The 16,731-nt window shown below is 38.5% G+C and overlaps 1 long non-coding RNA gene across 2 annotated transcripts; it reads right to left on the reverse strand.

Annotated features, from left to right (window-relative positions):
- Positions 1–531: 531 nt before the first annotated feature.
- On the reverse strand, positions 532–12,316 carry LOC149108373 (uncharacterized). Of its 2 annotated transcripts, none has more exons than XR_016209203.1 (4): positions 12,189–12,316; positions 11,976–12,097; positions 4,992–5,066; positions 532–2,584 (listed from the first exon to the last, which is right to left on the reverse strand). It is a non-coding gene; the product is annotated as an uncharacterized LOC149108373 (long non-coding RNA). The 2 variants fall into 2 exon arrangements; XR_016209204.1 differs by having other exon boundaries at positions 12,015–12,097; positions 12,189–12,310.
- Between the last annotated feature and the right edge of the window lie 4,415 nt (positions 12,317–16,731).

Raw genomic sequence — 16,731 nt, forward strand, 5'->3', positions numbered from 1 at the left:
ACTCAATTATCAATTTGCCAAATCATATTCACTTTCTTAGCAATTAATTTATCAAGACACTCTGGTCAAAACAGCAGAGTTTTTGTTCAGCACGTCAATAACTATTGATTTGACCACAAAATGAAGTCTCTAGTTGTTTGTTGTTTTGAAATGGTTAACAATTACAAGGGAAGTATTTTCAACTTTAGTTTTTGAAAAAGATAAATTTTCTTTATAATTGGACTTCAGAAATATTTTGAAATATACATGCAAATACAGAACAAGAATGAACGAAACGATAACTCATCTACTTTCACAAGCATTCTCACACTCATGAAAAATTACTGTATTTCCTCAGTTGGCCCCCTCCCTCTGTTAAGTGTCAAACCTGCCCATTTATTTTTATTTCTTGTTCAGTACCCCAATCAGTACCACTTCCTCCCCCCACGGCCCCCTTCCGCCCCCCCCCCCCCCAAAAATATATATCCTCCTTCTCTGTGTCAAAAATTTATTGGTCCATGGGAAATGCTTCTTAACAGCCTGCCTTTAAAGTTTTTTTTTTTTTCTATAGAAATTGTACTTTAATTTGTAAAATTTTTCTGAAATCAGGAAAGTATAAGTACTGTACCCCTGGATAAACTTTTTACCTCTCTAAAAAAAGTCTTTATCTGAACTGATGAGATTGCGCTGACAGTAAATTTCAGCAAGAACTTGATTTGCAAAATTCTGACAGTTGCCTCTGTTGTAAGCCTCACCCTCCCCCCCCCCAAAAAAAACCACTCCCATGCCTTTCTATTTTTCCATCTCAAGACCTAAATGGCAGGTAGTTGTTTAGAATGTGAAAGTCCATCATGAATACATGTCTTTTTCACATCATCACAGAACAATCTCTTTCACTCATCTTCAGGCCCATCGATAAAGACACCAACCCAAACCAGTACAATTTTTAACTAAGATAGACATTGCAGTCTTGCTTGACTGGCTTGGTAGGGGTGAAGATGTTAACAGTGAGTAACTGTCAGAACTCCCATTCAGCTCACTTTTATCCAGTATCCCTGAGCCCTCTGATCCATATGGTGGGTAATCATTATAAATTATTAGCAGTAAATCATCAGCTCAAATCTCTTTTTCAGGCATATATTTCAAAGACATCCCAATTGTTTTAAAAAGTACAGAATTTCCTGGTGGTGACAATCATAAAATAATACAGATCATCTGGTTGTTTTGATTAATCCCAAAAATTTGAATTGGAAGTATTGATTTTATTTAATCTCCATTGTTATAAAGAAGTCTTTCCAAATTTCCTTATTCAACTATAAATTTCAGTTTCACCCACCAGCCTAAAGTCTGAGGTGAGGCAAAAACTATTAAGCTCTTCTTCCAAAAAGTTTCCCATTCATGCATGTATGGGCAAAAATTGGGAACTCCTGCAGAGGTTTCAAGGAGAAAATACAGTAACAACATAGAATACAACCAAAAGAAATGTTATCCACTTTAAAAAAATAATTTCCTTACTGCGCAGTGCATTTTACATTATTTCCAAGCAAGCATGTCTGTGGTATTTCAAAATTTAAAGCAGAACTTGGTTGACATGACAGAATGCAATGATCAAATCAAAACTTCCTTAACCTGGGGAAACCTGGGAAATCACTCGCTTTCCTTTTCTTGGATTAAAGTTGAGGCCTCTTTCTGCACAATTTGATAAATTACTTTTCTTTCATGTTTTCTTCTGCTATTTTATTTCATTCAAGTTAAACTAAATTCTGTGCGTCCCAAGGATGTGACGGTCCCTGTGTTTGTGTGACCTAAAAAGAGTAGTTTGTCTAGTGTGAAAGGACTGATTCTTTGAAAACCTGAGCAGAAGTCATCTCAGTCAAGTCAAATGCTTTTGGTAGTCAATTAGTGCTGTACTTTGTTGACTGTGTCAAGACATATGTAAAAGTAGTAGGTGGTGACTGATCAGTAATGGCCTGTTTTCTAACTGGTTTATTTTTGGTCAAGTTTTTGGTGAGGCTGGTTGAACAACATCATGTGAGTTCTAAAGGGGTCAAGAAATACCACTAAGACTACTGTTTGTGAGGTGCAAGTAGTTGTTAGCACAAGTAGAGTAGTGACTGTTCTAAGTTAGTCTGCTGGTCAGCTAATGTTGAAAGTGTGTTGTACTATACACGTAGGTTTTACATTGAATGGAGTTAGTCCAGTAGTTTGGTCTAGTTGTTATTGTTCCAGTGAAGTATACTGAACGAAACCATTTTGCCCATTTTTTCCATTTATTTTCTGCATTTCCCCTGATCTTGAAAAATAGAATTTCCCTGACTATTTCAGATCCTGACCTGTGGTAACCTATAATAATGGTGCACTATTTAAGAAAGGAAAAAAGTGGTACACCCTAGAATTTGATGATCCTATTTTTGATGACTTCGGGGTACCCTGTAGGGATGCCCTTGGGGGATTCTCATTAAGCAACCAGGTTACGTTTTGATTTGGTCATTGCATAAGAACACAAGTGTTTACCTAGTCATGGATTGCAATAAAATCATCAATCTAGAATAGGCCTATGGATAATATCCTCCTCTTGTCTTGTCCTGAGGTATTTTGTCTTCAGCTGTTCAAAAGAAGAAATATCAAAATTTAGATAACATTTGCTTGCTGGATGCAATTTTGATGTACACAAATTTTCTGTTCAGTCTTTCTTACTTCTTCAGTATGCAACTAGGAACAGATCATGTCCTGCACAACACAATATTACATCCTATAGCTGTCTTTTAGATGGTGAACTGAAAACTTAATAATATTATTATGTAATTAATTCCTGAAGGTGGAGTGTGCCTTAAGCATGAGGCAAAAAAACAAAACATCCTACTGTAGAAGGCTCAGCCAAAAGTCTCAAGCTAGTTGCACTCTTGGTAGCTGGGAAAATAAACTCAACAAGTGTTAAATATTGTAGACTTGGCACTGCAGGTATCTAAGATAAAAATAGGTCCGCAATGTGCACTTGTGTGGGATTTCAGTCAAATAAAAGTTGATGCACTATGAATAAATTTGAGAAGTTGTAGCTTTACAGTGAATATTTATACATTTAGTCAGGTTGCAGTGATGAATGTCGAGCAAAGATACCATAGAGTCCTAGTTATAAGGCCCTGAAGCTACAGACAAAAAAATGGTTACAGGAGAAACATGTTTGGACTTTAGTTTCCAGGAAATTTGCTCTCTTAGGGTTCAGTTACACGGGGCTCTTGTTACCGTGGTAAGTGACCCTTTTACTGGGGGAAACTGCATTTAGTGAGTATGACCAATATTTCAGTCTGTAAATTTCATGGACATGTCAGGGTAAATTTCATGGATATGTCAAAAAGATCACATGCAACGCCCTTGACATTTAATGTGGTAAGTTGCATTGGTGTTTTGATGTCCAAGGTATAAGAAGAAATCACGATTCTCTGTTTGACATTAATACATAACCAAAAAGGAAAAATTGTTTTCTTCGATGTGCCATTTTGTTACCTCGGCAAAATCCCGTGTAACCGTTGGTTCACAACCCGTACTAAAACCCAGCAAAAAAAAAAAAAAAAACAGTCAGCAGACATATAGCCCCAAGACTATTGGGGAGGGGTGGTGGGTTGGTTGACAGATTAAAGAGCCATTGGAGTGAACACATTTTGCAAGTTAGGCTTTTTTTTTTTCAGCAGGGGCGAAAACAAATGACATCATCGCAAAGCACGTGCACATGGGACGGTTTGGTTTTCAGTTGTGATTCTGGACCATGCAATCAACAAAAACGTGGCCTGTTTTGTCGGGATGCTTTCATTACACAACGAGACAATTAATAATTCTGTTCACGAGCACGACTATTGAATCGTGTTGGCTTGGGATGTTTACTGTGGGAACAGTTTTACTTCATTTGCTGTATTTTGACTATATTTGTCCTGGGATTTGTTGATTAGTTCTAGAGAAGACGAGTAGTTCAGTTACACAGACGCCCCCCCCCCCCCCCCCCCCCCATGAACAGTTCAGTCTGTATCCAGTCGAAATTCTTTGGAAAAGTACAATGTACTTTGTCTACTTTTATTCATCAGCAGAAATATTAGAATTGGTCACTGGTTACACAGAGTTTGTTTACGATAAATCAGCACGTGATTGCAAGTGTCAGCTAATATTCATGCTTTCAGCTTAGAAAACTGTACATAAATTATATTTCTAGAAATTAGCTTTTGTGCTTAAACATGACCAGTAAATGTGAAAATATTTATCATGAAGTTTGAAGACAAATGCAGATATTTTAGTCCTATTAAACTTGTGAGTCTATGGAACTGCACCGTCTTGCAATGTATCAACAAATCATGGTTTATAGAGGGGACCTCAACTTGCTAACCATAAATACACAGGAAAATACTGGACTTTGTCATTATGTTCTATCTGTCTGTAAAACTTTGGTTGTTGAATAAGTGACATAAAAATGCTGATTTTAGCAATAGATGGCAGTTGAAAGTAATAAAATCTTTCAAGTATAAATTTTCTTCCGACAGTTGCAGACTGCGTGGCGCAACATTATTTACTTAACTTTTTCTATGGAAATTGTCGGGATTTTCAGCTGATCAAAACAATTTCAATGCGACATAATTTAAATATGTAATTGCAGACAGGTCTGTCCGAGAACTGGAACTTTGTATGATTGTTCCTCATTCACCCTCTTGCATGGCATACACATACCAACAGAAAACGAATGTTTACCTACCACATAATAAATGGCACGACAAAAAGAAATACAGCAGCAAGTGTCTCAAAAACAAGTCAAAATTTGCCAAAATACAACAGCTGAAAAGAGTAATCACACTAATGACTGTTGCACAAATACACTCGTTCCCAGGGTCCTCTCTCTTGCTAGTGGAAGCCAGTCTACATGCCAAGTAGAAACCATGTGACAAACGCTTTGCTCTCGTACACAAATAAAGAAATAAATATCGCTGGCGCTGACAAAGTGTGGGAAATCCTGGACAAAAAGATTTCCACACCTGAGTGACTTCCATCATTAAGCTTTTTCTGTTCAAATTTCACAGCAGACAGACTGGTATTTTCCCTGATGGGATCTGAAATAAAATGAAAAAAAAAAAACCCACAACTCAGTACCATGCCTACAAGCCAATCTGTGTGCTATTCAGTACCAATCCTATAATGGATATCTAAAAAAGCCTTTGCACTAAATTGGTGTCAAGCCTATTGTCAAAAACAAGCATTCTGCTATTCAGTGTTAGGCCTATAGATAACGAAAACAAGCTGGGCACTATTTAGTATCAAGCCTATAAAAAGGGCTCAAAATAACAGCCGGTTAACAGACAATGTCCGGCCAGAATGGTGACTTGACTGGCCATGTTGACCAGTTTGGTCATGTTGACAGGTCACATTGCAAGTTTATTCTTAAATAAACATTCTCAAACTTACTAATATTTGATCAAGTTTAGACAAAAGAAGTCGTGACTGTGACGGTGTTTGGATATCTGATGTTAATTAGCATAGATTTTTACAATTTTATTTCTCAGTTTCCACCTTAGGTTTAGTTTTGATTGAGAAAATATATCAAAAATTCAAGACAGTGTTTGACCCCATTTCTAAAGACCTCAAAGTTTGTCAAAAACTACTTCGCTGCGCATCCTATTATCAACTTTCTTCTTGGTGTTTGGAAATGTGGTCAAACACGGTCTTTCGTATTTGACATATTACATCAACTCCTCAACTGTAAATCTTTGATTAAAATTTTTTAACATCTTTGTAAAAATACAATTAGGACCTCTCACACAAAAACACACACCAACGGGTATCTGTTTGAACAGCTAATCAAAGGCCCCGGCCTGGGCTGCCTCCTTTCACTTGTTTAGTGCAAAGAAAACACTCCCAAACCGAACAAGTGTAATGCAAGCTAGCCTGAGTATCAGAGTTTTCTTACTCGCGGGGTAGGAGGAGGAAACACCCGGCAAAGAAAGACCTGACACGAATTTTTATTGTAGTCTTCCACCTCCTTATAGTGTGACAAGCGTCAGTGTACGTGTTAACCAATCACAATCATTTCCGGCTGTCATGTTTACTTTGCATGCATCACAGATCACAACGGCGAGAATTTGAATTCCAGTTTCGTCTATGTTTGTAATGGTTTCTGAGAATATTTGCACAATTTGCTATGAAAAGTGTGTCGCCACAGTACCGCTGTTTTCTGAAACTTCGAACAAAGAGTTTTCTAATGTTTTGTGTGAAAAACCTGTCATTCTCGTGGAATTATTTCTCGAGTTGAGAATTGTTGTCATTCAAGATAGCAAAAATGGCAAAAGGTCTGTTTGCAAAAATTCGCCAGGAAAATAGTGAATTGCGACAGAATGTTCTTGGAGTTACGGGAGGCATTGGCGGGTGGTAGGGCACTCAACGAGGCAAAGGAAAGTACTTCACATACTCCTTCGAGAGCCAGTCCTAGGGGTTCAATTCCTGTTCGAAGCCAGCAATCCCTAACTGAAGTGACTCCACAGGTGAAACGGCAAAAGGAAGCACTTGTGAAAATAAAGCTGAAGGAGCTCAGCAAAGACTTTCAACAAAGACAGCTCTGTTTTCTGACCAATACTCTGAGCTCAACGATGAAATAACAAGCCTGATGAATATCCCAACAGAAAAGAATTTACCACCAATTGAAATGTTTTCACTTGGGGTAGCTTGACGTTGTGTTGCATTGTGTATTATCCAATCAGCATAACATCCAAATTTTGGATGTTCGACATAAGCCAATTAAAACGTTTCTGTCGGGCCTTTCTCTGCAATTTCCATCTACCCGCTACCCTCTTGCTAAGAAAGGCCTGATTCTCAGATTAAATGCAAGCATAACGCTAGATCAAGTAGACAGGATACCTTTTACTTCTGTTAATTTTATGAACAAAATTTGACCCGTCTTGGCAATTAATTTTTGTAATTTATACCTGTTTGCTTACTCTCAGAAAGTGTGCATTACATGATGGTTTTTAATCAGCTGATTGTAATCCCTAGATTTTACTTGTGTAAGTTATGGTTCCATTTAAATCAAAAGGGTTTCCTAAAACAGATTGTCACACAGTTTTGAAATCCACGTCGTTTACGCGGCTGTGTATTTAAGACAACTTAAGCTTTTGAAATATGTCGTTTGTTGCTATTATTTCATGGAGTGAGATAATACTGATATCGGGGAGAGGAATCGAAAACAAGGTCAGCGAGAATAAGTTCTGGGTAGTTCACATATACTGTAGCTTCAAAGTTTAGACTATGCTCTCAAGCTATCTTGCACACAGGCTACTCTCATGCTAAAAACAAAAGTAATGCAAACTGAGTAGAAAGAATGTAAGCGTTTCACTTCCATAGGTAGGAATTCTAAGCCAATCACAGTTTAGCTCAAATAACCCCAGAACTACTGCGTGAGGTATTTGCTGCGAGGACCACTCGAGTTTCATTCTATCATGGAATCTGACTGGCCAAGGAGAAACAAAAGTCATTACGTCACAGAAATCATTTCCAGGCTCGGGTTCGCAGACGTTATTTTTTGGCAGAACCAAGTGACAGCTGGAAATATGTGTACATTCACAGCCTAGGATCTGAACCATGGTGGTATATAATATACAGTGAGATATTGATCATAGACCTAACAATTTTTGTGAGTTATGTGCCTGCTTGCTTAATCGCAGAAAATGTGCATTAGGAGTTAGTTTTTAATCCACTTATTGTCATCTTTAGATTTTTCTGCGTGACTGAAACGTTTTAAGCCCGTTATTTGTTGTCAAATTCGAGTTGCATGAACCGAGGGCTCTGACACTAGCAAAATAAAATGCTAAAAAAAGCCTATCAGGCTGTAGATGTCAAAAACAAGCTGTGCACTATTCAGTGCCAAGTCTATGGATGCCAAAAAAGCTGTGTGCTATTAATTGTCAAGACTATAGATGTCAAAAACAAGCTGTACCTTCATGTTACTTAATGGCTATGAATAACGAGCCGTTCTTGAAATTTACAGTTGGACCCTGTTAGTTCAAACTCAGTTATTTCGATTTCCCATTATTTCAAACCCAAAACCATTTCCCGTGGATTTGCTCTTCAGTCATTTCTATCGTCTATTTTGAACTCTCGCTACTTTGAACTATTTTCCATTTCCCCTGAGAGTTTGAAATAGCGAGGTTCAGCTGTACTGCCAAGTCAAATTTTGTAGCTTTCTTTGTGTCAGTAGGGACAGCTACTTTATAGACTGCTGAAATTTCTTCTTCTGTTAATATAGGAAATCAAGAAACCATTTCTGCTTGTACGGCTCTTTAGAGCTGGGAGATCAATAAACAGTTTGAGTAGCCAATCAGAATGTGCAAAATGCACTTTCCCCTGGTTTGGTAAACGCTAATCTCCCCTTCCCCATATCCTCACCCCGTCCTCCATCAACCACCACTACCACCACTGTCCCGCCCCCTCAACCTCTCAAATTTGGTCAGTGTAAAATGCAGACTGCAGACCAGGGGTAAAATGGAGACTGAGGGTAAAATGCAGACTACAGATCAGGAGTTAAATGCAGACTACAGACTGTAGACTTTTTAACTGAATTGTACTGCCATTTTCATCATTGAGACGTAACTGTAAATAAGCCAACCACTTAACAGGAGCATTATTCAGGCTAACCTGAGTGATATTCAGGCCAACAAAAGTGCAGACTTAACTGTGATTAGCCTGACTTACTCTGTTTATGGTTATGGCTCTGTCAATTCCAAGTCCACTCATCACCCCATCACCAGGTGGCGAACGAATGCCCTACCGTGGGACAGCTGATGCATAGAAAGTGCACATGGTGGGCCCCCAAGAAAAGTGGAAATGCCCCACCCATAGAATGAAGGGTTCAAAAAAAGTGCCGTCAAGTTGTCTGGGAATAGTAGATTTTCCTGCTGGACAAGTAACTTTTCATTCTCACTTTTCTGCCACACTTGTTCATACTTTGTACTATACTTAGTTATTTTATAATTTTGTAGCACAGAGGGCCACTAGTTTATCAGTTTATACTGTCATGTGTCACCCTCTCTAAGTAAAGTTGATTGATTGATTGATTGATGGACAAGGGCCAGGGCAAGTTGTCTGCCACTAAATAACACAAAAATTAACTTAGCTTGACAAGGGCAAGCAAAATTTGGGAGCTGCTTGTCCAAAGGGCAAGCTGGAATTTAAGGGTTCTTTTGCCCTGGAAGAGCATCAAAATTATCATGATACTGCCATGCGCTCGGAGGCACAGTGGCCTCATGGTTAGTGCACTTGAATCCTCATTAAGCGGTCCGGATTCAAGCCCTGGCCGGGGTCATTGTGTTGTGTTCTTGGGCAAGAAACACAACTCTCACAGTGCCTCTCTCCACCCAGGTATACAAATGGGTACCGGTGAATTTAATACTGGGGGTAACCCTGGGATGGACTAGCATCCCATCCAGGGGGGAGTAGAAATATTCCTAGTCACTTCATGCTACAGAAACAGAGATAAGCTCCAGCCTGATGGGCCAGTTGGCCAGTATGCAGACTTTACCTTTATTATGACTGTTATTCATGAACTCAACTTTTCTGTATAAAATTGATTCAAAAATTGTGAAAAGCCATGCACACTGATCTCCAAAAAGAAAAAAAGCAAAATTATGAAGACAATGTTTGCTGAGACTAAGAGAAGGTTTATCCCTTCAAACAAAAATATGATCCGTTTTCATTATAAAGATGTCGCAATGACATATCTTCGAAGGTTTCTATTAAACCTTCTATGCCCTTTTGTCAATGACTGACATCTTACTTGTTTCTTGCCTCTATTCTCTCCCATGTGGAAGACTAAGTTAAACATAAATTTTTGGGAGTGGTAGCGGGGCTTGTTTCCAGTGGGTCAAATTAAAATCTACATTCTTTACATAGGTAGACAGGGCTTATAAAAAAAAAAACGGGCTGCTTGTCCAGGACAAGTATATTTTCCTCTTGGGCAAGCAGTTCCATGGGCAAGAGCCCAGGCAAGCCGTCTGCCTACTAAATGTTTGATTAGCAAAATCTTTTGAAATGAAAAGTAAATTTTAGGCACATGGTGTGGGTAATCAAGTGTCTAGATGAAGCTTGATGGGAATTACAAAATAATTATAGTTTTGTTTCGTTGATTGCAAGGCACACATTTACAGTTCAGAAATGGTTTATATACCTAGCATATGATCAAAATCTGCTTCAATCAAATTTCTTTCCATGGCTAAAACTAGCTGTTTTCAACATGAAAACGTCACATTAATTTCTTAAAATTTCAGCGATTCTTTGCAAGCATTTACCAGTTTCACAGTATAATTTAACCACACTTGAAGTACACGTAAATGTATCAAAGCTGTAGAAACTGCACACAAAAAAAAGCTGCATATTTCTGGTGCAAAAACTAAGCCCTCACCAGTAGCTAAATTCCTGTGGCCAAAATTGATCTTTGGCAAAACACACACACGTTTTCTGGTAGCCTGATAAGCGCAAAATGAAAAGAATTATTAAATGCTATTAAAAAGAAATTGATTAGCAAGTAATCAAAAAACTTTCCGTGTTCCCGGATTTTGACAGAAAATAGTTTTTCATTCAAACAAACACCTTTTCACTCGACTGAAACTATTTTTCATTTCAATCAAGCAAAATTATGGTATTAACCAGCCCTCCTAGTTGCAACCATTTTAGTCACCATGGCGACTAGAATTTTGGAGCTGGCGACTAAATTGAAGGGAAAGTCGCCACCCCAGCAACTAAATTCGAGAGCTTGAGCGGACTATCATCCAGACTGAACAAAATGCTCTGAACGTTATGAATTTGCTTGTAAAAAATAAGTTCTTCTGCCATTTTAACCCACTGAAATTGAGACTAAAATAAAATGACACGTTTCAAGGCAGAACCCAAATTTTCACTAGTGATTAACTTGAACTCTGGGTAGCTTCATTAACAACCTTGAACTTTATAACAGTACAGAGGAACCATTGAATGTTAATTGTTAACAAACATTGTGCAATTGTTATAAACCTGTATTAAGTGGAGACCCTCTATTAAGCGGACACTTGAGAAGGTCCAGAGGGTGTCCGCTTGATAGAGGTTTCACTGTATCTTGCTGTTTACATTTTACATGAAGGGCGATCCAGCCTGGGTTCGAAACTGTATCTTAGCAACGTGCTGAGCATGCTCAATAAGAGCTTGACATGATTTGTGCAGAGTCTCTTCTCGGTACAAAGCATATGTACCATAAGAAAAGGCTCTGCTTGCAGGGTGTATGCCGCTATTCTGGTGTTCCTGGTTTAAGTACAGGTTCATTAAACTTGATTTGATCTCTAGGGAAATTTTTCTTTTATTTTAGTCGTATACTTGGTAACGTAGTTGATTGCGTCAATGTCAACCCCAGCGCGCGCGTGGCGCTTAAACCATGCCTTGCGTAATGTGCAGAACGTATGCGCACTAACAAAAGTAGGCACCGTCCTCAAATAAAGTCTACTTTAATTTATTGCCACTGTGATTGTAGTTAATTTCCTCTCCTATGGATTTTGTCATCCGCTATTTTACACCCTCATTTTATCATCTGCATTTTATTATCCGCATTTGGTCATCCACATAATTTTTTGTCATCCGCGTTTTATCTTCCGCATTAATGCTGAAGATAAATCCGCATTTTTTCATCCGCATTTTACCATCCGCATTTTGTCATCATCATTTTATCATCCGCATTTTACCATCCGCATTTTGTCATCATAATTTTATCATCCGCATTTTACCACCCGCATTTTATCATCCTCATTTTATCCGCATTTTATCATCCGCATATTTTAAAATTATCATCCGCATTTTGCCATCCGCCATCCGCCGCCATCCAGTCCTCACTTTACAGAGACCCCAAATTACGGCCACAACGTACACTTCTGACATTTTCATACAAGACAAACCTACGAAAATTCCATAATTATACTTGGACGGAATAAAAACTGAGATGAAACACAGTTTACCTTCGTCAACTCCTCTAAATATACGACAAGTCTTCTCACCTCGCTCAGCTCTGATCAAGTTGACGGCGCCCGGCAACATAGAGCTCTCTCCAGCTTTTAAGATATTCAGCAACATGCTTCACCTAAGTATAACAAATTTGCACAATTATAAATTGGAACTCGCCCTTAAAACGAGGAGTGAGAACAGAAAAACACCTTCAGGTGTATCCTTACCTGCAGTTCAAGTTTGGCGGCTTTTTCACAACATGGCGGATCTGTCGTTGCGAAGCACGCTGGGAAGTTTTATGTCACTCGCGAGTCACCCACGCGAGTTCTTGAAAGAAATCTTTCAGGCAAATTTTTCCGCGCTCAAAGTAAAATTACTCTCTAGTGAAAATAAAAGCGCAGAAATTTTTACTCATCGCAGGTTTAACTACGAAATGATAGAATAGAGTGTATTTCAAAGGTAATAAACCCTTCCCGGAATTATTTCCTCGAAGCATTGACACAAAAATCCTACCCCCGGTAATACGCACCATGGTTAGTCTCAACTTACTATGTACGCACCCTCCACCTTCCCTCCACCTCCAGCCACGCTAAAACAATTTAAAGCCCTCACAGCTTACATTTACTATCGATTTTAGCTCTTAAAGAAAATTTTCTGGGAATCTTCTGATTCTAAGACTACTATTGGAGAACTTGTTTTTCTGCTCTGCTCCCCAATTGCGTTTTCCCGCGATCTTCTCAGAAACAGCCAATTACACTTCGAGCGTCTTCTCTGTAACATTTCACCTCATCTTTGAATGATTTTAAGATTCTCTGTGTGGTAAGCCACATGCGAATACTTAGTCTCTTCCAGATGTGGTTCTGATCAGTAAAGAAGCCTTTACACGTGCTATTGGGTAAACCGTACTTAGTGTATTGTTACTGAAAAAAATGGCCATACAAGGTTTTGTATTGAGTTGAAATGTGTGACGCCATTTCATTGTTCATTGGAAGATTTTCTGCCCAACTTGTCAAGCACTTTTCTTCCGACACAGGTTGAAAGAAAACTCTTCAGTGTATTTCATTTGAGCAAAGTTTTCAAGAAGTAACAATCAAGTTTGCTCTTCACTCTTCATAGCGTAGCGTAGCGTAGAGTAGAGTAGAGTAGAGTAGAGTAGAGTAGAGTAGAGTAGAGTAGAGTAGAGTAGAGTAGAGTAGAGTAGAGTAGAGTAGAGTAGAGTAGAGTAGAGTAGAGTAGAGTAGAGTAGAGTAGAGTAGAGTAGAGTAGAGTAGAGTGAGTCGAGTCGAGTCGAGTCAAGTTGAGTCGAGTCACAGTAAGGTTGGAGAAATTCTTCAGTGTATTTCATTTGAGCAAGGTTTTCAAGAAGTAACAATCAAGTTTGCTCTTCACTCTTCATAGCGTAGCGTAGCGTAGAGTAGAGTAGAGTAGAGTAGGGTAGAGTAGAGTAGAGTAGAGTAGAGTAGAGTAGCGTAGCGTAGCGTAGCGTAGCGTAGCGTAGCGTAGCGTAGCGTAGCGTAGCGTAGCGTAGCGTAGCGTAGCGTAGCGTAGCGTAGCGTAGAGTAGAGTAGAGTAGAGTAGAGTAGAGTAGAGTAGAGTAGAGTAGAGTAGAGTAGAGTACAGTACAGTACAGTACAGTACAGTACAGTACAGTACAGTACAGTACAGTACAGTACAGTACAGTACAGTACAGTACAGTACAGTACAGTACAGTACAGTACAGTACAGTACAGTACAGTACAGTACAGTACAGTACAGTACAGTACAGTACAGTAGAAATATGAGAAATATGGTAGGGCATTGCATTCTTAACTACAGATCTTTCGTGTTTCTACCGAGTTTTACTATAACTCTGACTAACATTCTATCATGAATGTCATTGTCTTATTGGCTATGCTACTCACCATTTATTGTTTTAGTATAACAAATCTACCAGCGTTCTATCACGAATGCCGTTCTCTGACTGCCGGGTTACGCTACTATCTATTCTGTTGATAGAAATCTCGAGCTCATAATCTAATTGTTAATTAGTACAGATCTAGTATCAAATTTGTGCACAGAAGCCGCCAGGTAGAGTGGTTTCACAGCTTTTTCAAGTTCTTCCAAACTTCTGAGAAATTAAACATTCCGTAACTGTATGGAGTTAAACTGAGAAATTCCTGAAAGTTTATAAGAGAACTCGCAAAGGGTGTGGAAACAATCGCCAGTGGCTCACTTACACATCATCGCAAGTTCTCCTTCCTTGAACTAACTTTTCTATCTATATTTTTGAAAACACAAGAAAGCAAAACCACTCGGTTTACGTTGCAAAAAAATTACGTCCTGTAAAAAGCGAAATAATGTCATATGCTGTTTTGAAAGAAAACAGAACAAAAAGAACAGTAGTTTATTTATTTCGATTTTCGAGATTGGACGCGCGATGGTCCTCATCTCCTGCTACAATAGACAAACATGTATATGACCAGGAGCCATAATCGGGGACCCGATTATGACTCCTGATATGACCTCTTGGCGTTTTCTACCTGAATGTATAGCATAATTTTTACGTTGACTTCAATTTAGAGGCAATTTTGTCAATTCAATGTAAAGAATCACCGTGACTCACAGGATTTCCATATCTTTCATTTTATTGTTTCAGCAACTGCAAACCATTGAATTTACTCTAATTTGTGCTCAAGACAAATAAAGAAACTTCGCATTGTCTGCATTCAGCAGTTTACAGATCAGTTTAGGTTAATTCTCTTTACTTTTTTATCACAAGAAAGGAAGCAAATGAGGGACTTAATTCTAATGCTCTTGGAATGGTTATTTAAATAAAATGTATCTAAAATGTACATATTAGTTGGGAATCGAAGATTTGTTGTAACCTTTAATTTCTTAACATAACCAGCTGAATGCCCTAAAAGGACTTCAATTCCAAAACTGTCAGTTCAGCGTTCGATGACTGTAGTACGTTCATGTTGTTTCTCGGCAGCATCCATGCACAATACATTAAAAAACATGCCTAGCTCCTCGGACAGTCCGAGACATTCGAAACATCGTAGATTGCAATTATCGTTAACGCACGTGATCTATATAGTCTTTCTCAACATTCCTGATCCAAGCAAAGGACTCTCCCGAAGTTTATAACTGATAAAAACTGTGATATAAAACTCTTTACCATGTCATAGAAAATACAGCTAATCAAAAATAAAGGAAAGCCGCTGTGTATTCGACGGTTTTACATCTAACCTTCCCATCATGCTCCGCGCGTATGTCGCATTGATTGTGTTGGCCACTGTATTCTCTATGGCGTGCTATAAAATAGTTATACAACGCTCTCTCGTGATATACCATGGAATATCCCACTTGTCACTTGTATTTTCTTGATATACACACTCACCTAAAGGCTCGTGTAAATACCGAGAAAGTACAAGTGACTCGTGGGATACTCCATGGTTTGACACTTGAAAGCATTACAGAACTAATATGTAGTCTATAACATTGCTTTTCAGAATATCGTCCATATATATATATATCGCCGAGTTATCCATATATCGCCGAGCCGGTCCACAAACAATAAAATCTGATATAACGGTGTACTTGACTTTTTTTCAGTCAATACTGTCAACGTTAATATCCTGAGCAATATTAATTTCATCGTCAATAGTACTACAAGTCTATAAGCACTGAATTCATGATAATGTATGGTTTAGGAAATGTCTCTCTGATTCGTTTCTTTCCATTTTTTGATGGTAGTTATTTCATGGACCATGTAAGGAGAGCTTTCGCTTGTATACGTTGAGTTATAATAACTCCATGGATATATTATCTTTCCCCCTGCAGCAGTAGAACTTTTCAAGTTTTACTCGTCGGCCATTTCAAGTAGACAATAAATTACGTATGTTTAAATATTCATCGCTTGAGTATATTACTTCGATCTTTTAGAATTCTGCGGAGCCAATATAGCTAATACTTTTCCAGATATGAACTGTTTTCGTCTGTGTAATCATCCAGGTTTCTCGATTTCCACGCGTGTTCTGTTTCAACTTCCTTCGAGAAAAAGAGCAATCATTAAATTGCCTTTGTGTTCCATTTGTTTAGGTCCTTTTTACTGCTACGCAAACACAACGGACTTTATGATAATTGCGACGAAGACAAGGATAAGAGTCATGTACGCTACGAAAAGCTCCAAGTCGAATTCGCCGTCTTCAGGACTGGGAGCAGTAGAGTTCATGGCAGAGCAGAATCACAAACTTTGCATTTTTGATTTCCAAGTTCAGTCTTCCCCCTTTCAAGACTACGGCGTACTGTTGGAATGCTTTCCTGTCAAATCCATGAGTGTTTGAATTTCTATGTTAAACTATCGGATAAACAAAGCATGGTTACCATATCCACTCCGAGCGGAATTCGTCCTGTTTTCGTTACTGGATAGCAATGCCTAACTCGGCCAGGTATCGGCAAAGTTCTTTCGTGATAAAAGTTATCATAAAGGACATAAGCTGCAGTGTTTTGGAGGTTCGCCGAATTCTGAGGGCTGTGACGTCACAAATGGCTTAATCGTGCCCTCTTGCAAACAATGCCGTAATGTAAATGACAATTAGGACTCGTTTCTGTCTTTATTTCACAATCTTATGGGCCGAAGAGGCATATAAATTCAAGCGAAGTTAGGTGGCTAGTGCACAACGTTCATATTGTATTCTCTGAAAAATATATATCTTTCTGTTACTTGTACGTTTTATAGCTCAGTAACAACTGAGATAATAAATGTATTCTTGAGCAAAATGCTGATTA

Source organism: Orbicella faveolata, unplaced genomic scaffold, assembly GCF_042242905.1.
Source record: "Orbicella faveolata isolate gen_17 unplaced genomic scaffold, um_ofav_v1 contig_26, whole genome shotgun sequence".
Taxonomy (NCBI): Eukaryota; Metazoa; Cnidaria; class Anthozoa; order Scleractinia; family Merulinidae; genus Orbicella; species Orbicella faveolata.